Source organism: Ixodes scapularis, unplaced genomic scaffold (assembly GCF_016920785.2).
Source record: "Ixodes scapularis isolate PalLabHiFi unplaced genomic scaffold, ASM1692078v2 PGA_scaffold2__306_contigs__length_199485367, whole genome shotgun sequence".
Lineage (NCBI taxonomy): Eukaryota > Metazoa > Arthropoda > Arachnida > Ixodida > Ixodidae > Ixodes > Ixodes scapularis.
The window spans coordinates 189,734,861-189,755,484 of record NW_024609857.1 but is presented as its reverse complement, the minus strand read 5'-3'; the positions used below and the strand labels follow the sequence as shown (position 1 = coordinate 189,755,484).

The 20,624-nt window shown below is 45.3% G+C and overlaps 9 non-coding genes across 9 annotated transcripts; all 9 read right to left on the bottom strand.

The window, feature by feature from the left end:
- Positions 1 to 73: 73 nt before the first annotated feature.
- On the bottom strand, positions 74 to 148 carry Trnaf-gaa. Its single transcript has one exon. It is a non-coding gene; the product is annotated as a tRNA-Phe (tRNA).
- Positions 149 to 1,359: 1,211 nt separating this feature from the next.
- On the bottom strand, positions 1,360 to 1,434 carry Trnaf-gaa. Its single transcript has one exon. It is a non-coding gene; the product is annotated as a tRNA-Phe (tRNA).
- A 1,207-nt stretch (positions 1,435 to 2,641) lies between these two features.
- On the bottom strand, positions 2,642 to 2,716 carry Trnaf-gaa. The gene has a single exon. It is a non-coding gene; the product is annotated as a tRNA-Phe (tRNA).
- Positions 2,717 to 3,069: 353 nt separating this feature from the next.
- Trnaf-gaa lies at positions 3,070 to 3,144 on the bottom strand. Its single transcript has one exon. It is a non-coding gene; the product is annotated as a tRNA-Phe (tRNA).
- Positions 3,145 to 3,283: 139 nt separating this feature from the next.
- Positions 3,284 to 3,358, bottom strand: Trnaf-gaa. Its single transcript has one exon. It is a non-coding gene; the product is annotated as a tRNA-Phe (tRNA).
- Positions 3,359 to 3,497: 139 nt separating this feature from the next.
- Positions 3,498 to 3,572, bottom strand: Trnaf-gaa. The gene has a single exon. It is a non-coding gene; the product is annotated as a tRNA-Phe (tRNA).
- Positions 3,573 to 4,139: 567 nt separating this feature from the next.
- On the bottom strand, positions 4,140 to 4,214 carry Trnaf-gaa. The gene has a single exon. It is a non-coding gene; the product is annotated as a tRNA-Phe (tRNA).
- A 139-nt stretch (positions 4,215 to 4,353) lies between these two features.
- Positions 4,354 to 4,428, bottom strand: Trnaf-gaa. The gene has a single exon. It is a non-coding gene; the product is annotated as a tRNA-Phe (tRNA).
- A 139-nt stretch (positions 4,429 to 4,567) lies between these two features.
- Trnaf-gaa lies at positions 4,568 to 4,642 on the bottom strand. The gene has a single exon. It is a non-coding gene; the product is annotated as a tRNA-Phe (tRNA).
- Between the last annotated feature and the right edge of the window lie 15,982 nt (positions 4,643 to 20,624).

The following is a 20,624-nucleotide window of genomic DNA, read 5'->3' as shown; positions in this document are numbered from 1 at the left end:
GGAACGAGAGGGACAAAGGAAGAACACAAATCTCCAAACACAACTAGATGACTAGTGCGCGACCGAAAAAATCCGCCTGGTCCGGGTATTGAGCCCGGGACCTCTCCATTTTCAGTGGAGCGCTCTACCAACTGAGCTAACCAGAGACGTCAGTAGAGCCCACAGGTTTTATCAGAAAAACAAAAAACATCGACGAAAATAATCCCCGGAGAAGGGGAACGAGAGGGACAAAGGAAGAACACAAATCTCCAAACACAACTAGATGACTAGTGCGCGACCGAAAAAATCCGCCTGGTCCGGGTATTGAGCCCGGGACCTCTCCATTTTCAGTGGAGCGCTCTACCAACTGAGCTAACCAGAGACGTCAGTAGAGCCCACAGGTTTTATCAGAAAAACAAAAACATCGACGAAAATAATCCCCGGAGAAGGGGAACGAGAGGGACAAAGGAAGAACACAAATCTCCAAACACAACTAGATGACTAGTGCGCGACCGAAAAAATCCGCCTGGTCAGGGTATTGCGCCAGGTACCTCTCCATTTTCAGTGGAGCGCTCTACCAACTGAGCTAACCAGAGACGTCAGTAGAGCCCACAGGTTTTATCAGAAAAACAAAAACATCGACGAAAATAATCCCCGGAGAAGGGGAACGAGAGGGACAAAGGAAGAACACAAATCTCCAAACACAGCTAGATGACTAGTGCGCGACCGAAAAAATCCGCCTGGTCAGGGTATTGCGCCAGGTACCTCTCCATTTTCAGTGGAGCGCTCTACCAACTGAGCTAACCAGAGACGTCAGTAGAGCCCACAGGTTTTATCAGAAAAACAAAAAACATCGACGAAAATAATCCCCGGAGAAGGGGAACGAGAGGGACAAAGGAAGAACACAAATCTCCAAACACAACTAGATGACTAGTGCGCGACCGAAAAAATCCGCCTGGTCAGGGTATTGAGCCCGGGACCTCTCCATTTTCAGTGGAGCGCTCTACCAACTGAGCTAACCAGAGACGTCAGTAGAGCCCACAGGTTTTATCAGAAAAACAAAAACATCGACGAAAATAATCCCCGGAGAAGAGGAACGAGAGGGACAAAGGAAGAACACAAATCTCCAAACACAACTAGATGACTAGTCCGCGACCGAAAAAATCCGCCTGGTCCGGGTATTGAGCCCGGGACCTCTCCATTTTCAGTGGAGCGCTCTACCAACTGAGCTAACCAGAGACGTCAGTAGAGCCCACAGGTTTTATCAGAAAAACAAAAACATCGACGAAAATAATCCCCGGAGAAGGGGAACGAGAGGGACAAAGGAAGAACACAAATCTCCAAACACAACTAGATGACTAGTGCGCGACCGAAAAAATCCGCCTGGTCCGGGTATTGAGCCCGGGACCTCTCCATTTTCAGTGGAGCGCTCTACCAACTGAGCTAACCAGAGGCGTCAGTAGAGCCTACAGGTTTTATCAGAAAAACAAAAACATCGACGAAAATAATCCCCGGAGAAGGTGAACAAGAGGGACAAAGGAAGAACACAAATCTCCAAACACAACTAGATGACTCGTGCGCGACCGAAAAAATCCGCCTGGTCCGGGTATTGAGCCCGGGACCTCTCCATTTTCAGTGGAGCGCTCTACCAACTGAGCTAACCAGAGACGTCAGTAGAGCCCACAGGTTTTATCAGAAAAACAAAAACATCGACGAAAATAATCCCCGGAGAAGGGGAACGAGAGGGACAAAGGAAGAACACAAATCTCCAAACACAACTAGATGACTAGTGCGCGACCGAAAAAATCCGCCTGGTCAGGGTATTGAGCCCGGGACCTCTCCATTTTCAGTGGAGCGCTCTACCAACTGAGCTAACCAGAGACGTCAGTAGAGCCCACAGGTTTTATCAGAAAAACAAAAACATCGTCGAAAATAATCCCCGGAGAAGGGGAACAAGAGGGACAAAGGAAGAACACAAATCTCCAAACAACTAGATGACTAGTGCGCGACCGAAAAAATCCGCCTGGTCAGGGTATTGAGCCCGGGACCTCTCCATTTTCAGTGGAGCGCTCTACCAACTGAGCTAACCAGAGACGTCAGTAGAGCCCACAGGTTTTATCAGAAAAACAAAAACATCGACGAAAATAATCCCCGGAGAAGGGGAACGAGAGGGACAAAGGAAGAACACAAATCTCCAAACACAACTAGATGACTAGTGCGCGACCGAAAAAATCCGCCTGGTCCGGGTATTGAGCCCGGGACCTCTCCATTTTCAGTGGAGCGCTCTACCAACTGAGCTAACCAGAGACGTCAGTAGAGCCCACAGGTTTTATCAGAAAAACAAAAACATCGACGAAAATAATCCCCGGAGAAGGGGAACGAGAGGGACAAAGGAAGAACACAAATCTCCAAACACAACTAGATGACTAGTGCGCGACCGAAAAAATCCGCCTGGTCAGGGTATTGCGCCAGGTGCCTCTCCATTTTCAGTGGAGCGCTCTACCAACTGAGCTAACCAGAGACGTGAGTAGAGCCCACAGGTTTTATCAGAAAAACAAAAACATCGACGAAAATAATCCCCGGAGAAGGGGAACGAGAGGGACAAAGGAAAAACACAAATCTCCAAACACAACTAGATGACTAGTGCGCGACCGAAAAAATCCGCCTGGTCCGGGTATTGAGCCCGGGACCTCTCCATTTTCAGTGGAGCGCTCTACCAACTGAGCTAACCAGAGGCGTCAGTAGAGCCCACAGGTTTTATCAGAAAAACAAAAACATCGACGAAAATAATCCCCGGAGAAGGTGAACAAGAGGGACAAAGGAAGAACACAAATCTCCAAACACAACTAGATGACTAGTGCGCGACCGAAAAAATCCGCCTGGTCCGGGTATTGAGCCCGGGACCTCTCCATTTTCAGTGGAGCGCTCTACCAACTGAGCTAACCAGAGACGTAAGTAGAGCCCACAGGTTTTATCAGAAAAACAAAAACATCGACGAAAATAATCCCCGGAGAAGGTGAACAAGAGGGACAAAGGAAGAACACAAATCTCCAAACACAACTAGATGACTAGTGCGCGACCGAAAAAATCCGCCTGGTCCGGGTATTGAGCCCGGGACCTCTCCATTTTCAGTGGAGCGCTCTACCAACTGAGCTAACCAGAGGCGTCAGTAGAGCCCACAGGTTTTATCAGAAAAACAAAAACATCGACGAAAATAATCCCCGGAGAAGGTGAACAAGAGGGACAAAGGAAGAACACAAATCTCCAAACACAACTAGATGACTAGTGCGCGACCGAAAAAATCCGCCTGGTCCGGGTATTGAGCCCGGGACCTCTCCATTTTCAGTGGAGCGCTCTACCAACTGAGCTAACCAGAGGCGTCAGTAGAGCCCACAGGTTTTATCAGAAAAACAAAAACATCGACGAAAATAATCCCCGGAGAAGGTGAACAAGAGGGACAAAGGAAGAACACAAATCTCCAAACACAACTAGATGACTAGTGCGCGACCGAAAAAATCCGCCTGGTCCGGGTATTGAGCCCGGGACCTCTCCATTTTCAGTGGAGCGCTCTACCAACTGAGCTAACCAGAGGCGTCAGTAGAGCCCACAGGTTTTATCAGAAAAACAAAAACATCGACGAAAATAATCCCCGGAGAAGGTGAACAAGAGGGACAAAGGAAGAACACAAATCTCCAAACACAACTAGATGACTAGTGCGCGACCGAAAAAATCCGCCTGGTCCGGGTATTGAGCCCGGGACCTCTCCATTTTCAGTGGAGCGCTCTACCAACTGAGCTAACCAGAGACGTAAGTAGAGCCCACAGGTTTTATCAGAAAAACAAAAACATCGACGAAAATAATCCCCGGAGAAGGTGAACAAGAGGGACAAAGGAAGAACACAAATCTCCAAACACAACTAGATGACTAGTGCGCGACCGAAAAAATCCGCCTGGTCCGGGTATTGAGCCCGGGACCTCTCCATTTTCAGTGGAGCGCTCTACCAACTGAGCTAACCAGAGACGTAAGTAGAGCCCACAGGTTTTATCAGAAAAACAAAAACATCGACGAAAATAATCCCCGGAGAAGGTGAACAAGAGGGACAAAGGAAGAACACAAATCTCCAAACACAACTAGATGACTAGTGCGCGACCGAAAAAATCCGCCTGGTCCGGGTATTGAGCCCGGGACCTCTCCATTTTCAGTGGAGCGCTCTACCAACTGAGCTAACCAGAGGCGTCAGTAGAGCCCACAGGTTTTATCAGAAAAACAAAAACATCGACGAAAATAATCCCCGGAGAAGGTGAACAAGAGGGACAAAGGAAGAACACAAATCTCCAAACACAACTAGATGACTAGTGCGCGACCGAAAAAATCCGCCTGGTCCGGGTATTGAGCCCGGGACCTCTCCATTTTCAGTGGAGCGCTCTACCAACTGAGCTAACCAGAGGCGTCAGTAGAGCCCACAGGTTTTATCAGAAAAACAAAAACATCGACGAAAATAATCCCCGGAGAAGGTGAACAAGAGGGACAAAGGAAGAACACAAATCTCCAAACACAACTAGATGACTAGTGCGCGACCGAAAAAATCCGCCTGGTCCGGGTATTGAGCCCGGGACCTCTCCATTTTCAGTGGAGCGCTCTACCAACTGAGCTAACCAGAGGCGTCAGTAGAGCCCACAGGTTTTATCAGAAAAACAAAAACATCGACGAAAATAATCCCCGGAGAAGGTGAACAAGAGGGACAAAGGAAGAACACAAATCTCCAAACACAACTAGATGACTAGTGCGCGACCGAAAAAATCCGCCTGGTCCGGGTATTGAGCCCGGGACCTCTCCATTTTCAGTGGAGCGCTCTACCAACGGAGCTAACCAGGGGTAAGACGTAAGTAGAGCCCACAGGTTTTATCAAAAAAACAAAAATATCGACGAAAATAATCCCCGGAGAAGGGGAACGAGAGGGACAGAGGATCTATTGTTCCCCTTCTCCAGGGATTATTTTCGTCGATGCTTTTAATTTATTTATTAAATGTTTAGTTGCCATTTCGCGATTGTCCCGTTTCGTCGTTTTATTTGGTTGTAATCTTTAACGTGCTGTCCCCGTATTTGTATTTCACTCATCCATCAACTCGCCAAAATTTCTATCTGGAAAAAAAAAGAAAAAATTGAAAGAGGTTTAGTGTTTGACTATGCCAAGGTGTAGACCAAGTTTGAAGAGCGCGCAACTCTGACCCGCGACGCTTTACCGCAAATGTTTACGAGCACAGTGAAGAGCGTTGTATCGCTCTCCACCGTAGCGCTCGTGACGGCGATACTGTTTGTTCAGTTGTCACTTGTTTCTCCCGGTTAGAAAATCGATTCCGATATTTGCGTGGTGACGCGGAAATTCCAGCTCATCGGCAAACCAGGGACACGGGGTAACCATCATACCTTAAATAACGCCTCCCCTCAGATGACAAAAAAAAAACCACGAAACAACAACAAAAACCACCAACAACAACAACGACAGCAAGAATCAACACCAACAATCAACAACTATTAACAACAACAACAATCAACAGCAACAACAACAAGAACAACAACAGCGAAAACGACAACAAAAACAAGAACAATAACAAAACAATAACAAAAGCAAACAAACAAAGAACTAAACAAACTAATACGGTGTTTCGCCAACTGAGCGCCTTCCCGTTGCCCAGAAATCTTACAGCAGTCTGCGATTGAGCAAAACGACACCACCTGAGCTTCTCACATCGTATCCGAAACTCAGGATGTCGCATGTTCGAATTGTCGTAACCATCGACGATTCTGCCCAAGGACTGTGCCCCCTATTCCCGAAAATTCAAATTAAAATTCATTTGTTTTATTCTTCCACTTCAACATAGGTATTGGAGGGAGGTGGAGGAAAAAAAAAAGCTGATCGAGCAGCTTGAAATGGCTCTTGCCCCCCCCCCCCCCCCCCCCCCTCCACCCTCCTTACAAGGCACTGACAAAGGCAAAGGAAAGATCAAGGTGTTCACACCTCCATACACACTAGACTATGCGCTAAGTTCGCCGTGAACTAAGAACGCCAAACAACATAACAAATCACAAACAAAACTATTTCGTTGATTCGAAATAGTTGCACGTGAAATATTTGTAGAGTAAAGCAATATATATCTAGTGAGACAAACACAACCTCCTCCTCCCCCCCCCCCCCCCCCCCGCTCTTAGTTTGTGTAAAGCTGCGCCCGCAACATAACCGAGTATAATAGAGTGTAGGTACAAGGATCGCCGCATATTTAATGGCTCTAGCCATCACTGTACTCTTTTTCAGCGTAACTTCGCGAACGGCAAGAGCTGCGGTCCAAGCGATCCAACTAGGGCAACGGAGCGAAGCATGCTACAGTGTAGTATATGTGCCATTCGAGTGCAGTTCCCCCTGGCAGAGTTGTCACATGGTTCGTTCCTGCGGTCTGACTGGTTGGCGGAAGCGGTAGCTTTAACCCTTTTGTGAAGTTAAAAGGGCGGCGCAAAGATATTTGTACTTTGCGCAAATATTGCTCAGAATGAATCCCCGACGTTTATAACCTGTGAAACACGCGTTGGTTTTTCTCCACACTCCATGGTAGTTGCAGGATAAATAATAAAAACAAAAATGAAAGACGTTTACAATCCTTTGTAACGCCGAATTAGAGCATAGCTTTGGAGGAGGAGGGGGGAAAGGTGCGGAGAGGAGGGTATACCCCTCCTCCTCATCCGTACCTTCTTTTCCTCCTCTCCTTCTCCCTTGCCATTTAACAGTAAATTTTCGCTAAATTTCCCGCTAAATTTAGCGGGAAAAATTTCCGCTAAATTTAGTCGGAAAAGTATCCGCTAAATTTAGCGGGGACTTTTTTCGCTGAACTTAGCGGGGAATGTTTCCCGCTAAACTTAGCGAGAATTTTTTCCGCTATATTTAGTAGGAATATTTTTTCACTAAATTTAGAGGAGAAACTTTTCCGCTAAATATAGCGGGGAATTTTTTTCGCTAAATCTAGCGGGAATTTTTGTTACTAAAATTAGCGGGGAAGTTTTGCCGCCAAGTTTAGCGGGGATTTCTTCTGCTAAATTTAGCGGGGAAAGTTTCTCGCAAAATTTAGCGGGGAATTCGTTTTACAAAATTTAGCGGGGAATGCTTTCCGCCAAATTTAGCGGGGAATATTTTCCGCTACATTTAGCGGGGAAATTTACCTATTATACAACCCGCGGTGACGTCACGAGTGACTTCACTCGTGATTCTCGTGACGTCACATGACACTTGGTCGGTGCATAGTTTTACTATGCTGCCTAAATTTCTGTCGGACTTACGGCCTCAGCTGAAGAAACGTCCACGGGCTCCTGCCGCATGATGGTGTCGGATGCTCAAGAAGCGAATGCCCCAGGCTCGGAGTCCGGTAGAGGCAAATGTGCCAACCTCCCGTGCCACCATCTCCGAGGCACGTACGCGGAATGGCGTACGATTATTTTTGACACTTCACCGAGTCGAGTGCGAGAGTCGCGTGAACTGCCCGTAGCGCAGAGGACGCGAGCTCGGCCGGTCGGCCGTTGTCCATAGCAGACGTGCGGCTCTCGTTAAAAAGCACCTACTATTTTTTTTTGCATTGTGGGCTTAATTTTATATTTATGAGAATTCATATCATAATGCGACTATTGTTAATTTTGTATTTTAGGTTTCAGATCCTTGTGCATGAGAGTACCGGCCGTTATTCGTTGCAGTGATCTCACTTACTATTATTTGCATTATTACGGTATGTTCTCCTGACTACGACTGTCTTGTGTAAGGATGATATGGTGTCTAGAATATCTATGTGCCTGTTTAAGTGTTATTTCTTTTTTTTTCTTCTATTTTTATGTTTGCTACTGCATTGCACTGCTGAGCGATGTACAAGGGCGGTGGGACGTAGTCAGGTAAAGCTTGTTTACCTTTTTCCTACCCACTCGTGACTCGAGAAGTGCGAATAAATATGATCATGAGCGGAGATTGTCAAATCCCGGCTACTGGAGCGGTGTCTATCACCGTTTCAATCAGATATCAGCTTTTGAAGCCGCGCCAAACGGCTCTAAAATTCCCCTGTCCCATGGAGCGAAGCCTGTAGTCTGTAGCAGCTAATTGATGCCCATTGGCTGGCGCGCGGCATAGTTCCAAGGAACGCCACCCCACTGCCATGGCACAGCGGCCCGTCTGCAGGTAAGAGGGAGAGGGTGGCCACGCTCTGCACAGCGGCCGGCCGCAGAGCCCGCCCAGTCAGCATCCGGACAGGTCGCCCGGCTGGGCTCAGCGCGGCGCGCAGCTTGAAGGAATAGTTACGCTACGTATACGAACGCTTTCGCATTCCGAGACGTTAGCAGTCTTTTTCGAAGGAAAGCTTAAAAGAAAACGCTCGCTTTTTTTCTTGAAATTACACCGCCGCAAAGAAGTTTCTTGACCAGTGGTGTTGCGTACGAGTATTCGCACCTTTTTTGTTGGACAACAAACTCAGTGGTGCCGTCTATTGGGCAGCCTCAACACACTTCCGATTTACTAATATTTCCTCATTTTTTCCTCACCATTGTTTTATCATAAGAGTGAATGAAGTCTGGCGGTGCTATAAGTGACCATTTCTCGAAGATGGCGTGTATATTTGATTTCGGAAATAATGCGAAACCCGCCGCCTAGTTCAGAACCGGAAGTGGTTGGGGGCTATTTGCACACTGGCACCGCCACGTATCAACTCACGCGAGAAGGATCAAATTGGCCACTCCTAACAAGCAGTTGCTAGGGGCGTTGTTATGGACGAATACATGGGACTGGATTCAACTCCGAAAAAACGATTGGTACAAAATCGGACGGAGAATTTAAACGTATAAAAATAATTGATAAAGGAAGCCCAGGTTTCACCCTTACCACGACAGAAGTTTGCCGAGAATCGGCTGTTTTTGAAATATTTGCGACGGCAACTTCCAGTTCTCGAGACGTCTCGAGAGGCCTGTTGCAGACGACGAACGCATGACGAACCCAGACGGAATGACTCAAGTATGATATCTGCAACAGTTTGTTTGAATCGATTGCACAAAATACGATTTTTCTTTTGTATTTATTTGGCTGGGGTGGCTGCAACGATATGCAGTCGATGCCACGTAATGTAAATTTCCCGCTTCATTTTGCGGGGAAGCTGAATTGGTGTATCAGGCCACGTAATGTAAATATCGTCGCCAAATTTAGCGGGGAAACTGAATTTATGTAGAGGTCATGTGACATCATGTCACGCGACGTAAATTTTTCTGCTGAACTTAGCGGGAAAACGGCACTTGTGTATAGGCAACGTTACTAAACCACTCAGTTGGGAAACTGCGATAGAGACAGCTCTGAAGAAGTGACCCCGGTCTGTCTTCGAGAACCGAGCTAATGGCGAACACAACACCGCCATTTCTCCCGCAGCGGCCACTCGAGGAACTGCACGTGACTTCAATTTTGGCTTTAATCGGCCGTCTTGGCGCCGAAACAGTACAGCGGAAGAGGTTACTGGGGTGCCACCCCCGTCTCCCCAGCGGACGCGCCGCGACTTACTACTGGGTGATTCCACGTCAGTTCATGCAATGATGGTCCGGGTCATAATTTAGATATTTTTGTTAAAAATATATATGAAAGCCATGTTCTTGGGAGGAACATTCAGCTAGATATGAACGCCGTAACAAATTTTTTCGCTGAGATATAAAATAGAGAAGCTTGAGGCGTGGAAATTAAGAAGATTTCACAATGCTAATTTGCACAGTCGTCATTTCCTTATCAAACCTTTTCCGGCACCATAACTTTTTTAATAGGTTTTACAAAGGTTATACAATGCATACATAAAAAATTAAAAATATCAATAAAAAATTTCTATGCAAACAAAAATATCAAACATGACACAAAAACGCGTTTTAGAGACATATCCACAATTTTTTTGATAATAAACCATCTTTCATAATGCTTCACAAAACATATCAAAATGCGCGTATTTAAATATTCTTTACGAATATATAAAGATAATATGCCCACCCTTAAATATATTTTTGTTATCAACGCGAAAATGCGGCTGATTTCTCGAAACGTGGCAAGATTGGGCGTCGATATCTAAAAAACTCCATCTTTTATTTTCTTTAAACTCCCCTTTGCACTTTGCAGTGACTTGAGCTAACCTATGATGGCAAAAGATTGAGTAACATATGACCTCCAAGCGGGAAAAGCTACGACAAACCTTCACTCGGAGCGAGCCGACGTCTTCGTCATAGTGGCTTTGCCGCACAGCACCAAATGTTTTGAGCGTTAGTTATGGCATGTATTTTGTATTATTAAAATTATTTTTTTATAAGCGGTGAGTATTAGTGACGTGAAAAGGAACTTTGAGCTGGAATACCATTAATTAGCTTACAATTCACAGGAATAAAACGGCCCCACTCTGCAAATTCGCTACCTATGCATCATACATAAGCTTAAAACTCTCAGTTGCGCGAATGGCCATGTATACATCTGGCCTCTCGGCATATGATGACTTTCACAGATGAGTTTCCTGGATTCCTTTGACATGTTTTACGGTGGTCCACTTTGCTTGCTTCACCGCACGAGACTCTCGAACTCGAAGACAGTTGTGAGCACTGCGCAGAGTGGTTTGACGCGTTTTGCGAAGTGCTGAAGGCATGTAGTTCCCACCAGGAACGCAAGCGATTGTACGTGCTTCTGCCACCAATCATCCTGAAGAAAAAAATATTGCGTCTGGTGTCGGAAGCGACTGCCTACATGATTGATCAAACATGAAAACTGAAGCGCAAAGGTGGTGTTTGGGCAACCCCTGATCCCTACATGGGGAAAAAGGCGAATGCCGAAGACGTGAGGGTTGCAATGGACCTTTTTCCAGTAAGCGTCTGCGCACGCGCACACCCTTTCCACTTGACCTTGACCGCCCTTTCGCCATTTTTGGGGGGCACTGTTTTCTTGCGACACTAATCTGTTCCTATGGGAGAAGGCGAGTCCGGTTGCCCTCCATTTGTAGTAGGCGGCGAAACCGTCATGGGGCACTCCTTACTGGAAAAAGGTCCATTGAGTACTACACACGCGGCGACCTCGCATGCTCTGTTCAAAGCCCCAACAAAAAGGACGTCGTCAAGGCCATGATCAACGACATGTTCAAAGTCGTAAAACGGTTTATGACCCGCTCTATTAAGGAAGCTTACCAGCTGTTTAGGAAGGACCATCCCCATCCCGAACTAGACATCTCCAAATTTTATTCCCTACGACCAAAATGGGTAAACAAAAAGTCCCGAGCACGAGGTGTGCGCATGCATATATTGCGTCAATTTTCAGTTGCTTTTAACGGCAATAACTAATGCCCCAAGGAAGACATTTACTGAAGACGACCTCAAGCGCATCTACCTCTTCTGCGGTCCACAGAACGATTGCTTTCTGCGCCGTTGCGAAAAGTGCCCAAAAACGCAGAGCATCTCGCTGCAGTCGCTTCATCTCGACAAAGACGAAGAGATCTGTTTCGCGTTATGGGACGCTGGCGAACTCGTCAAAAAGGTTATGGACACTTCTGCCTTCCTGCGGCAATAGGAGAGCGAAAAGTATAGGAGGCATTCTTACATCCTTGACCTTGAACGAAGCCTGATACATGACACAAGAACCGCCTTACCACCCAAGGCAGTGATGTTCCATTTCGATTTTGCGGAAAAATGGACAGTACTCTTTCCAACTGAAGTGCAGAGTTTTCATTGAAAAAAAACTCGTGTCTCTCTCCACAAGTGTGGTTACATCCACGCAAGGCACGCAAAGCTTTGCCGTTGTCACCGATGGTACACGACACATGACACAGCTCACGCTCTTCTACCCATAGAGGCCATAGAAGGGTATGTTAATGTTCATTTCCCAGTATTTTTTGAAATAATTTTTGTATCAGACAAAGAGGCGGCGCATTTCAAGAATCGCTTCCAATTCCACGAATTGTCTCGGAAGCCGCACTCTTCGGCAAGATGGATCTTTTCAGCCACTGGACACGGAGAAAGCGCTTGTGATGAAGTAGGTGAAAGAACCAACGCTCACCAAGTTGAGATCTTCGCTCAACTCAACGATTGCCACCGCTAAAGACTTTGTGGAAGTGCTACGTAAAAAAGTAACAAATGTCTGCATGTTCCACCTGTCTGTGGAACGGGTTCGAGAGTTCCGTGCGGTAAAGCAAGCAGAGTGGACCACCATAAAACCTGTGAGAGGAATCCAGGCTTCTCATCTGTGGAAGTCATCATATGCCGAGAGGCCGGATGTATACATGGCCACTCGCATAACTGAGAGTTTTAAGTTTATCTATGCATAGTTAGCGAATTCGCACAGTGGGGCCGTTTTGTTCCTGTGAATTGTAAGCTAATTAATGGTATTCCAGCTCAAAGTCCATTTTCGCGTCACTAATACTCAGCCCTTATAAAAAAAGAGGATTTTAATTATATAAAATACATGCCATAACTAACGCTCAAAACGTTTGGTGCTGTGCGGCAAAGCCGCCTTGACGAAGACGTCGGCTCGCTCCGAGTGAAGGTTTGTCGTAGCTTTTCCCGCTTGGAGGTCATATGTTACTCACTCTTTTTCCATCACAGGTTAGCTCAAGTCACTGCAAAGTGCCACGGGGAGTTAAAAAAAAAAAGATGGTGTTTTTTAAATATCGACGCCCAATCTTGCCACATTTTGAGAAATCAGCCGCATTTCCGCGTTAATAACAAGAAGCCAATTAAGGGTGGGCATATAATTTTTACATATCCGTAAAGAATATTTAAATACCCGTATTTTGATATGTTTTGTGAAGTATTATGAAAGATGGTTTATTTGCAAACAAATTGTGAATATGTCTCTAAAACGCGTTTTTATACCATGTTTGATATTTTTGTTTGCATAGAAATATTTTATTGATATTTTTAATTTTTTATGTATGTATTGTATACCCTTTGTAAAACCTAATAAAAAAGTTATGGTGCCGTGAAAGGTTCGATAAGGAAATGACGACTGTGCAAAGTAGCATTGTGAAATCTTCTCAATTTCCACGCCTCAAGCTTCTCTATTTTATATCTCAGCGAAAAAAATTGTTACGGCGTTCATATCTAGCTGAATGTTCCTCCCAAAAACATGGCTTTCATATATATTTTTAACAAAAATATCTAAATTATTACCCGGACCATCATTCCATGAATTGACGTGGAATCACCCTACTGAAGTTAAAATGCACCTAGGTCGGGACGCGCTACCTGAAAGCACCGCTGAGGCATGGTTGTATAAAAACTATATTAATTGTGCCGCAAGCCCTTGCAAACTGAAGATTTTAAAAACATCACGCGCCCATGACTTTGTTATCTCCAATAAATTTCATTAAAAAAAACTCTTTTCCGTTTGTTTTTACGGAAAAACATGCTTTCTAAAAGTTCAAGGTGACCACAATACAGACAAATGATAAAGAGTGGCGCTGCTATCGTATTTAGCTCGGTCTCGGTGGACGCCAGCGGCCTAAGTTTCGACGGCGAGTTTTCCAACTGAGTGTTTTAGTAACGTTGTGTATAGGTTACGTTACATGACGTCGTGTGACATCATTTTCCCCGCTAAATTTAGCGGTGAAACTGCATTTGTGTAGGTCACGTGACGTCAATTTTTCCGCTAAATCTAGCGGGGAAACTGAATTTCTGTAGAGGTCACGCGACACGAAGTCGTGTGACGTCATTTTTCTCCGCTAAATTTAGCGAGGAAACTGAATTGATGTTGAGGTCACATGATGTCAATTTTCCTGCTAGATCTAGCGGGGAAGCTTAATCCAGCTTCACTTTATCCGGTGTCAAAAAATCCGGAACAACTAACAAAAACCGCTTCAAGCTAAAAAGAAAAAGGAAATATTTTTGCTGAATAATGGTAGAGATTAAAGAAGGTCGTTCTAAGCTTGAATTCCTTGTGGAACAGACAAGCTGATGAACGCTTTAGTTGAGGCGGTTAGATGCTGTACACCTTTACTCTTAGCAGGGCAAAGGGATGATCTGTTTGGTTGTCGAACGAAGGAAACACTCGAGAAGCAATGGATGTGATAGAACAATGGAATTAGGCACAAGGAATAAATAGTTCGACGCACTCGAAGCAAGGGTAGAGAGCAACGACGTTTTAGGAGAGATACACTTAAGTATGTTCAATGTCTCGAACAAGCCGGCCCCGCTTTCAACCCCTCTCGGGCAAACTCTATCGGGCGTTTCTCCCGCGCGCTCGTTGTCTCTGTCGCTCAGTTTAATGCGAAGTGCAAGTTCGTCTGTTACTAAAGCAGGGGTTGCGATGACGTCAGAACGTCAAGTTCCGATTGGCTCTGATGGGAAGGGCAGTGGGTAGACCTCCATGCAGGCTGCCTCGGTGTCTACCCACTTCCTTTCAATCGAGCCAATCGGAGCTCGGCGTTCTGATGTCACCGTAACCCCTGCGCGAGTAGCAGACGAACTTGCACTGCGCATAGTCGCTGACTGTTTAAGAAACGCAGGGTGCGTCGATTCCCGAGCATCTGATTATCGTCTCGCAGCCAGTCAGATTGCGGCATTCGCCGATAAAAAAAACACCGACGAACCAACCACGAAGCGAGAAGGGTAAACGCGATCATCTGCGTTTCTTTCAGCCCTCAGGGACTATTCGGAGAGCAAGTCCTCTGCTCCTTGCGCAGGGGTTGCGGTGACGCCCGAGCAACACCGAGTTCTGATTGGTTTGGATTAGAGAAATAGTGGGTAGACCCCAATGCTAGATGCCTCGAAGTCTACCCACTATTTTTTTTCTCAGTAGGCCAATAACAGCTCGGCGTTCTGACATCATCGCTATCCCTGTGCAAGAAGCAGACGAATTTGCGCTCCGCATTAGCGACGTGCGCGACCGACGCTCACTGCGACGTCTCACTGCGAGGTAATTGTTTTTTGTCATTGACGGGAATCGGCGCAGTGTCAGAGTGTCAAGTGTGACGATGTTCGGTTGAAAATGTGACAGTTTCGAGCTTCCATCGTCATTTTTGCACATACAATGGAACTCGTAGTTCGGAACCGATGGTAAGTAGTCAAAGATTACAACTCCTGATGTCACGACGAAAATGAAAAAAATGATCGCGACATCGCGAACGGATATCGTAAAAGGGCTTCACTAAAACATCTCGGTGCTAATATTAGCGCTGGCACTTTATGGTTATACAGGGTGTTCTTTTTTAGCTGCACCCAATGTTCGAAAAAAGAGGAACGTGAGATAGAGTAATTTAAACCCTGGGGAAGTGTTAATGGCCATGGCGGCCTGTAGAAAAAAGGGGAAATTAGACAATTAGTTAGCTCATTAACTAAAATGTTTAACTAACTTTTTTAATTTTTCACTTGAGAGCACATAATGTATTTAGAGAATTGAACCTCGACCTCAATATGGTCTAGTCCTGCCATCAACGTTTGATTAAAAAATTTGTAGTAGGCGCTACGGGGTCAAGAAATTTCACTTTGGTACACGGCGTCAAACCGAAACTAAGCGAGAAACAGCGCCGGTAAAGTTTTCGCTCCGCCCTTTCGGACATGCGATTTATTATTATCGCGGCCGGCTCCACTTGCTTCGGCGAAGCTGGCTGCGATAACGACGATCCACGGGGGCCAGAAGGGCGGAGCGATTACTTTACCGGCGCTCTTTCTCGTTTAGTTTCGGTTTGACACCGTGTACCAAAGTGACATTTCTTGACCTCGTAACACCTACTACAAATTTTTAACCAAACTTCGATGGCAGGGCTAGACCATATTGAGGTCGAGCTTCAATTATCTAAATACATTATGTGCCCTCAAGTAAAAATTTAAGAAGTTAGTTAAAACATTTTAGTTAATTAGCTAACTAATTACCTAATTTCACATTTTTTCTAGTGGCCGCCATGGCCATTAACACTTCCCCAGGGCTTAAATTACTCCATCTCACGTTCCCTTATTTTTCTTCTTAAAAATTTGGTGCAGCTAAAAAAAAAAAAAAATCCTGTATATAGTTGACAGTTCTTGGAGTTCGAAGAAACCGTTCGAAATCCAGTTGCCGAAAATTGCGTCACAGGCCGAAACTCGAGGGCACGTGCAAAATTCATCTGCGAAAAGGCACACCGGTCGGATAAGCGTTCCCATGGCATCGTGCCGCTGAAAGAGCATTTTCGGCTTCAGCTACGCACACCTTGTTTCACCTGAGAGCCGAACGCAGTCGTCGCTACGAGCCTATGTAACCAATCAAACGTGGTGAAAGATGCAACGTCACGGTGTTCGCGTTCTCTAGTCGCTAAGCCAGCCTTGTACAGGAAAGTCCAGGCGACTTTCGTTTTTAGTATGTGTGTTTGTTGCTGTATGTGTTCGTACCTTCAAGCGTGGTAAAACGAGGAATATACAGCTTTCCACTAATCATCACCGAAGCGGAAAATCCAAAGTCACGGGGCCATACATGGATTCGCGGTGTCTGACATTCCACAGAAAAGTTCGATCGCGCATGTTCCAAACGCGTTCTACACACCAATAAAAAAAGGGCTGCGAGCAAAAGGCGAATAATTGGATGGCCTATAGACACTAGGATAATATTGTGATACGTGGCTCCAAAATCCCTATCGCGGCCCAGCTGTTAGGACTTTCAACACCCGCTAGCGGGCGCATTGGGGCCTAATTATTTATACATTCGTCATATTTGTACCACGAAGGAATAGCTCTGCTTCAATTTACAAGTTTCTAATATTACTCGTGACTTCGAACGTTTTAAAAAATATATGTTGCAACGACTACGACTGGGATTTTGGCAAGACGCACGACTTTGCAGCCGCCCTGACGGCAACCAAAGTGGCGGGGGTCGGATGCGGCGCGGTGTTGTAGTCGTGTAAATGTCTCGTTAATATATATATATATATATTTTTCTTGTGGAGAGGGTAAGGCGATTAAAGACGCAGCCACGTGGACTGTGTTTAGAGCCTCTCTCGAGCGTCAGCTCCGTCGTCGAAAAGCTCTTTTCTGTTTCCCATAAATTCGAGTGAGCCGACGCGCCAAACAAAAACGCGTTGTCTCGAACAACGCTTTCACTTCCCGAGCGTGCGTGCACCACAGGTTCGTTTAAAGCGTCGAGCTCGCTCTCGCAGCTCCTCCATCTTTTACACTTACGGTGAAATTGTGCACACAATTCAACGGACGACGCCTCCAGAACAGTTCCTTTTGTTATGGTTGTCTTTGTGGTCGCTATATAGACCTTTTTCGTATAACCTTTTTCGTATAACTCAAAAAAAGAAAGCCCGTGAGTCTGCTTTCCCGCACAACACTCGGAGGGCCAATCACCGCAACTTACGGAGGCAGCTCAGCGAATTACAATTCCGAAACATATGTTTAGACAAAAAAACGCAGTCTGAGTTGTGACATTAAGCAATGCAAAACGTCACTCTCGCATTGCTTAATGTCACAATTCAGACTGCGTTTTTTGGTCTAAACTTATGTTTTGGCATCGCCATTCGCTGAGCTGCCTCCGTAAGTTGCGGTGATTGGCTCTCCGAGTGTTGTGCGGGAATGTAGACCCACGAGCTTTTTTAGAATATATACCAGCGCGCAACTGACGTACCCTCGACCCGGTGCCTTTTTGGATCGCCCGCTTACACAGAGTATGCAACCGCGAAAGGTATGGGCGAAACGGATTAGAAACGGAAGTCGTGCGTGAATTAGTACCGAGAGTTTTTGTTTTTACCGTTACAATTGCTAAAGATTTACGGTTTTCTGGCTATCACTGCTTCGCCTTCCGGTGCATTTATCACTTCAAAAAGCATAAGAAAAATCGCAGAAAGTTTGCGATGAGTACAGGAAGCTACAACGCGAGTGTGACTGCAGTGTGATTGAGCTTCACATGTTCCCAGAGGATCCTTATTTATGAAGTCGGTCAACTGCGAGGGTGAATCGTGAGGGCTTTATGTCAAAATCGTTGTCACGTTTATGTTCACGACGACTTCCTCTATTACAGGAGGACCGATTCCAACTAGATGCAGGTGCTCCAATTAAGTTATCACTGCAAGGTGTGCTATTGCTCCATAGCATGTGAAAGGTATAAAAACGTCTATGTGCCAGCAGAAGTTATCAAACGCCATGAGCTTACCTGCATAGAGTCCATTAAACTGCTCATACATACCTTTGTTGTGGAAACTTCGTCAAAACATTCCACCGTCTTCATGCATCCTCGTCCTTCAGAGGATGCAAGCCTGTCATTGGTCAGCTCGATTAAATTCGCCAAGTTCCAGGTAAGTCATTGCAGCCCAAAATATCCAAATGTAGCCAAGTTTCCTTCATACCTACACCGTTGCCTACCCAAATAGCTGTGCTGCCAGAACCAGCCGGTATTTCAAGTTCTGAACCGCTAGACGGCATAGTCACAGCCCTGTAACACTCAAAATATTGGCACAAAAAAAAAAAAAAAAAAAGAAAGAAAAAAGTGTATAAACATTTGTGCATTGCTCAATTTTTTTTTTGTTTCGCTGTCTCCCTTTTTCTGTTGAGTGAAGTGGTTTTAATTTTCTGTTGCATAATGTGCATGGTTCCCCGGCCGTCTGTTTTTTTAATATAGAAGATACCCCTGGCGTTTGAGCAACCGATTTTTATCTAAATTCAAAAGTTCTAGTTAGTAATGGCAAGATGGGTGCCACAAGATGCCGATTAATACGAATGGAATCACTAATATTAGTTATCCACCCATTAAGATAGCAGCCATTTATAGGTCTAACCACGTAGTGAAAGGAAGCGCCTAAACAGGAAGACGAGATCAACTTTTCACAACAGCCGCTAGGCCACTCTTTACGTTACACTGTACTACTCTATAGATATACCTTTTTCGTGTACTTCGTTACCAGTCACGTAGTAAACAAATTCAGTATGCGGGATGAAAAAACAAAACAAAAACAACCATGCTATTGCAACTTGGAACAAGTAAAACAATACAGAAAAACAACAAGAACAAGAGCAAGAAAGATAGAGAGTCGCGACTATAACGGTGAGCTTCTGCCAGTAATGTGTGGAGGGCAGAATGATGTTTTCCCGCGTACCGGAAGCTACGCCATTCAAGATGGTGTGCGCCCGCCTAGGAAAGGCCCATACGCCAACTGAAATATTTTTAAAGTTTATGCATTATAACATGCTCAGCTAGAACCAACACTTAGAAAAAAAAAAGAAAAAAAGAAGCTAACAAAGTTAGATTTACTTTTTTGCACTGAGAAGAAAATTAAGATTTGCAGATTGTGATACAAAGCTCCTAGCCTATAAAAGCGTTGTTAGACCCATTTTAAATTATTCGAGATCAGTGTGGGTGCCTTCTACTAAGGATGTAATGAATTAAGTGCAGCGTATTCAAAAGCTAGCTGCTCGGTTTATTTTAAGCTCTTATAACACGAGGTCAACATCCACCGAATTAGTAAAAAAAAAAAGCCTAGCTTCTGACGTTACAAAACCCAAGCTATAATTGACAGACTGAAAACTCTTAACAAAATCATAAACGGCTCCCTTCATTATAGATAGCTCCAATTACTTAAAACCTCCGCAGTCCAGGTACTCCCGGATAAATCATCGCCGAGCATTAACGAAATACAGCTTTAAAAATGGCTGCTTAAAATTTTCTTTCTTCCCTCGGGCTATTAAAGAATGGACTAACTAATGACATCGTGACTTTGACAACTTTCGATCAGTTTGTAGATGCTGTTGAATTGCACTTTAGCGCATTCTTTTGCTAGTGCGCCACAGCTTTTTCGTATTTTCCATTATGTACCCACTCCTAGAATAGCTCCTCGAACGGAGCTGGTCGTCTGCTTCTTGCGCAGGAGTTGCGGCGACGTCAGAACGACGCCGAGCTCTGATTGCTTTTGATTGGATAAATAGTGGGTAAACCTTTCAAACAGATACCTTAAAGTCTATCCGCTACATTTTTCAGTCAGCCAATAAGAGCTCGGCATTCTGACATCATCGCAACCTCTCTGCAAGGAGCAGGAGGACTTGCACTCCGTATAGGTGACCGGCGTTTGGTAGCAGCCGCAAAGCACACTGGGTATTTTTCTTCCGGTTCGTAGCTAGCAGCCGACGCGGCACCATGACGGCTATTGAACCCGGTCAATTCGAGCCACTTCCCTCTGCTGCTGGGTGACTGGCGAATCTCTGAGCGTCTGAAGTTACTTCTACGGATAGGTTAAGTAGGAATCGGTACGCAGAAGCACCGAGAAAGGCCGCGAAAGTGCGGAGAGAGTGAGGCCGGCGGCAAGCTGCACTGGCGCTGCGCTTTCCGGATCTTTGCGTGACAACTCGGGCTGAGTTAGCTATTTTGTTTTTCTTCTGAGCCAGCGTTCTTCATTGCCTTTTGTTCATGGTTACGCTAGATCACATCACCAACTGAAATTGGTGCGAATGTACGCGTGGGACGCGGCTAGCTAAAATACCCGATCGGAGCCTTGGCGTACTTTTTTTAAGGCCGTTTAACACCTACAACTGTGCTAAAAAGAGGAAAAAACAAAAACAAAAAAAACTTTTAGATAAAAAAAAAAAAAAAAAAAAACACAGAAGGAAACGTCTCAAACCCAGCTCTGTCATCATGATTCGTCATTTTCGATATGGATCGAATTGCGGAGAACACA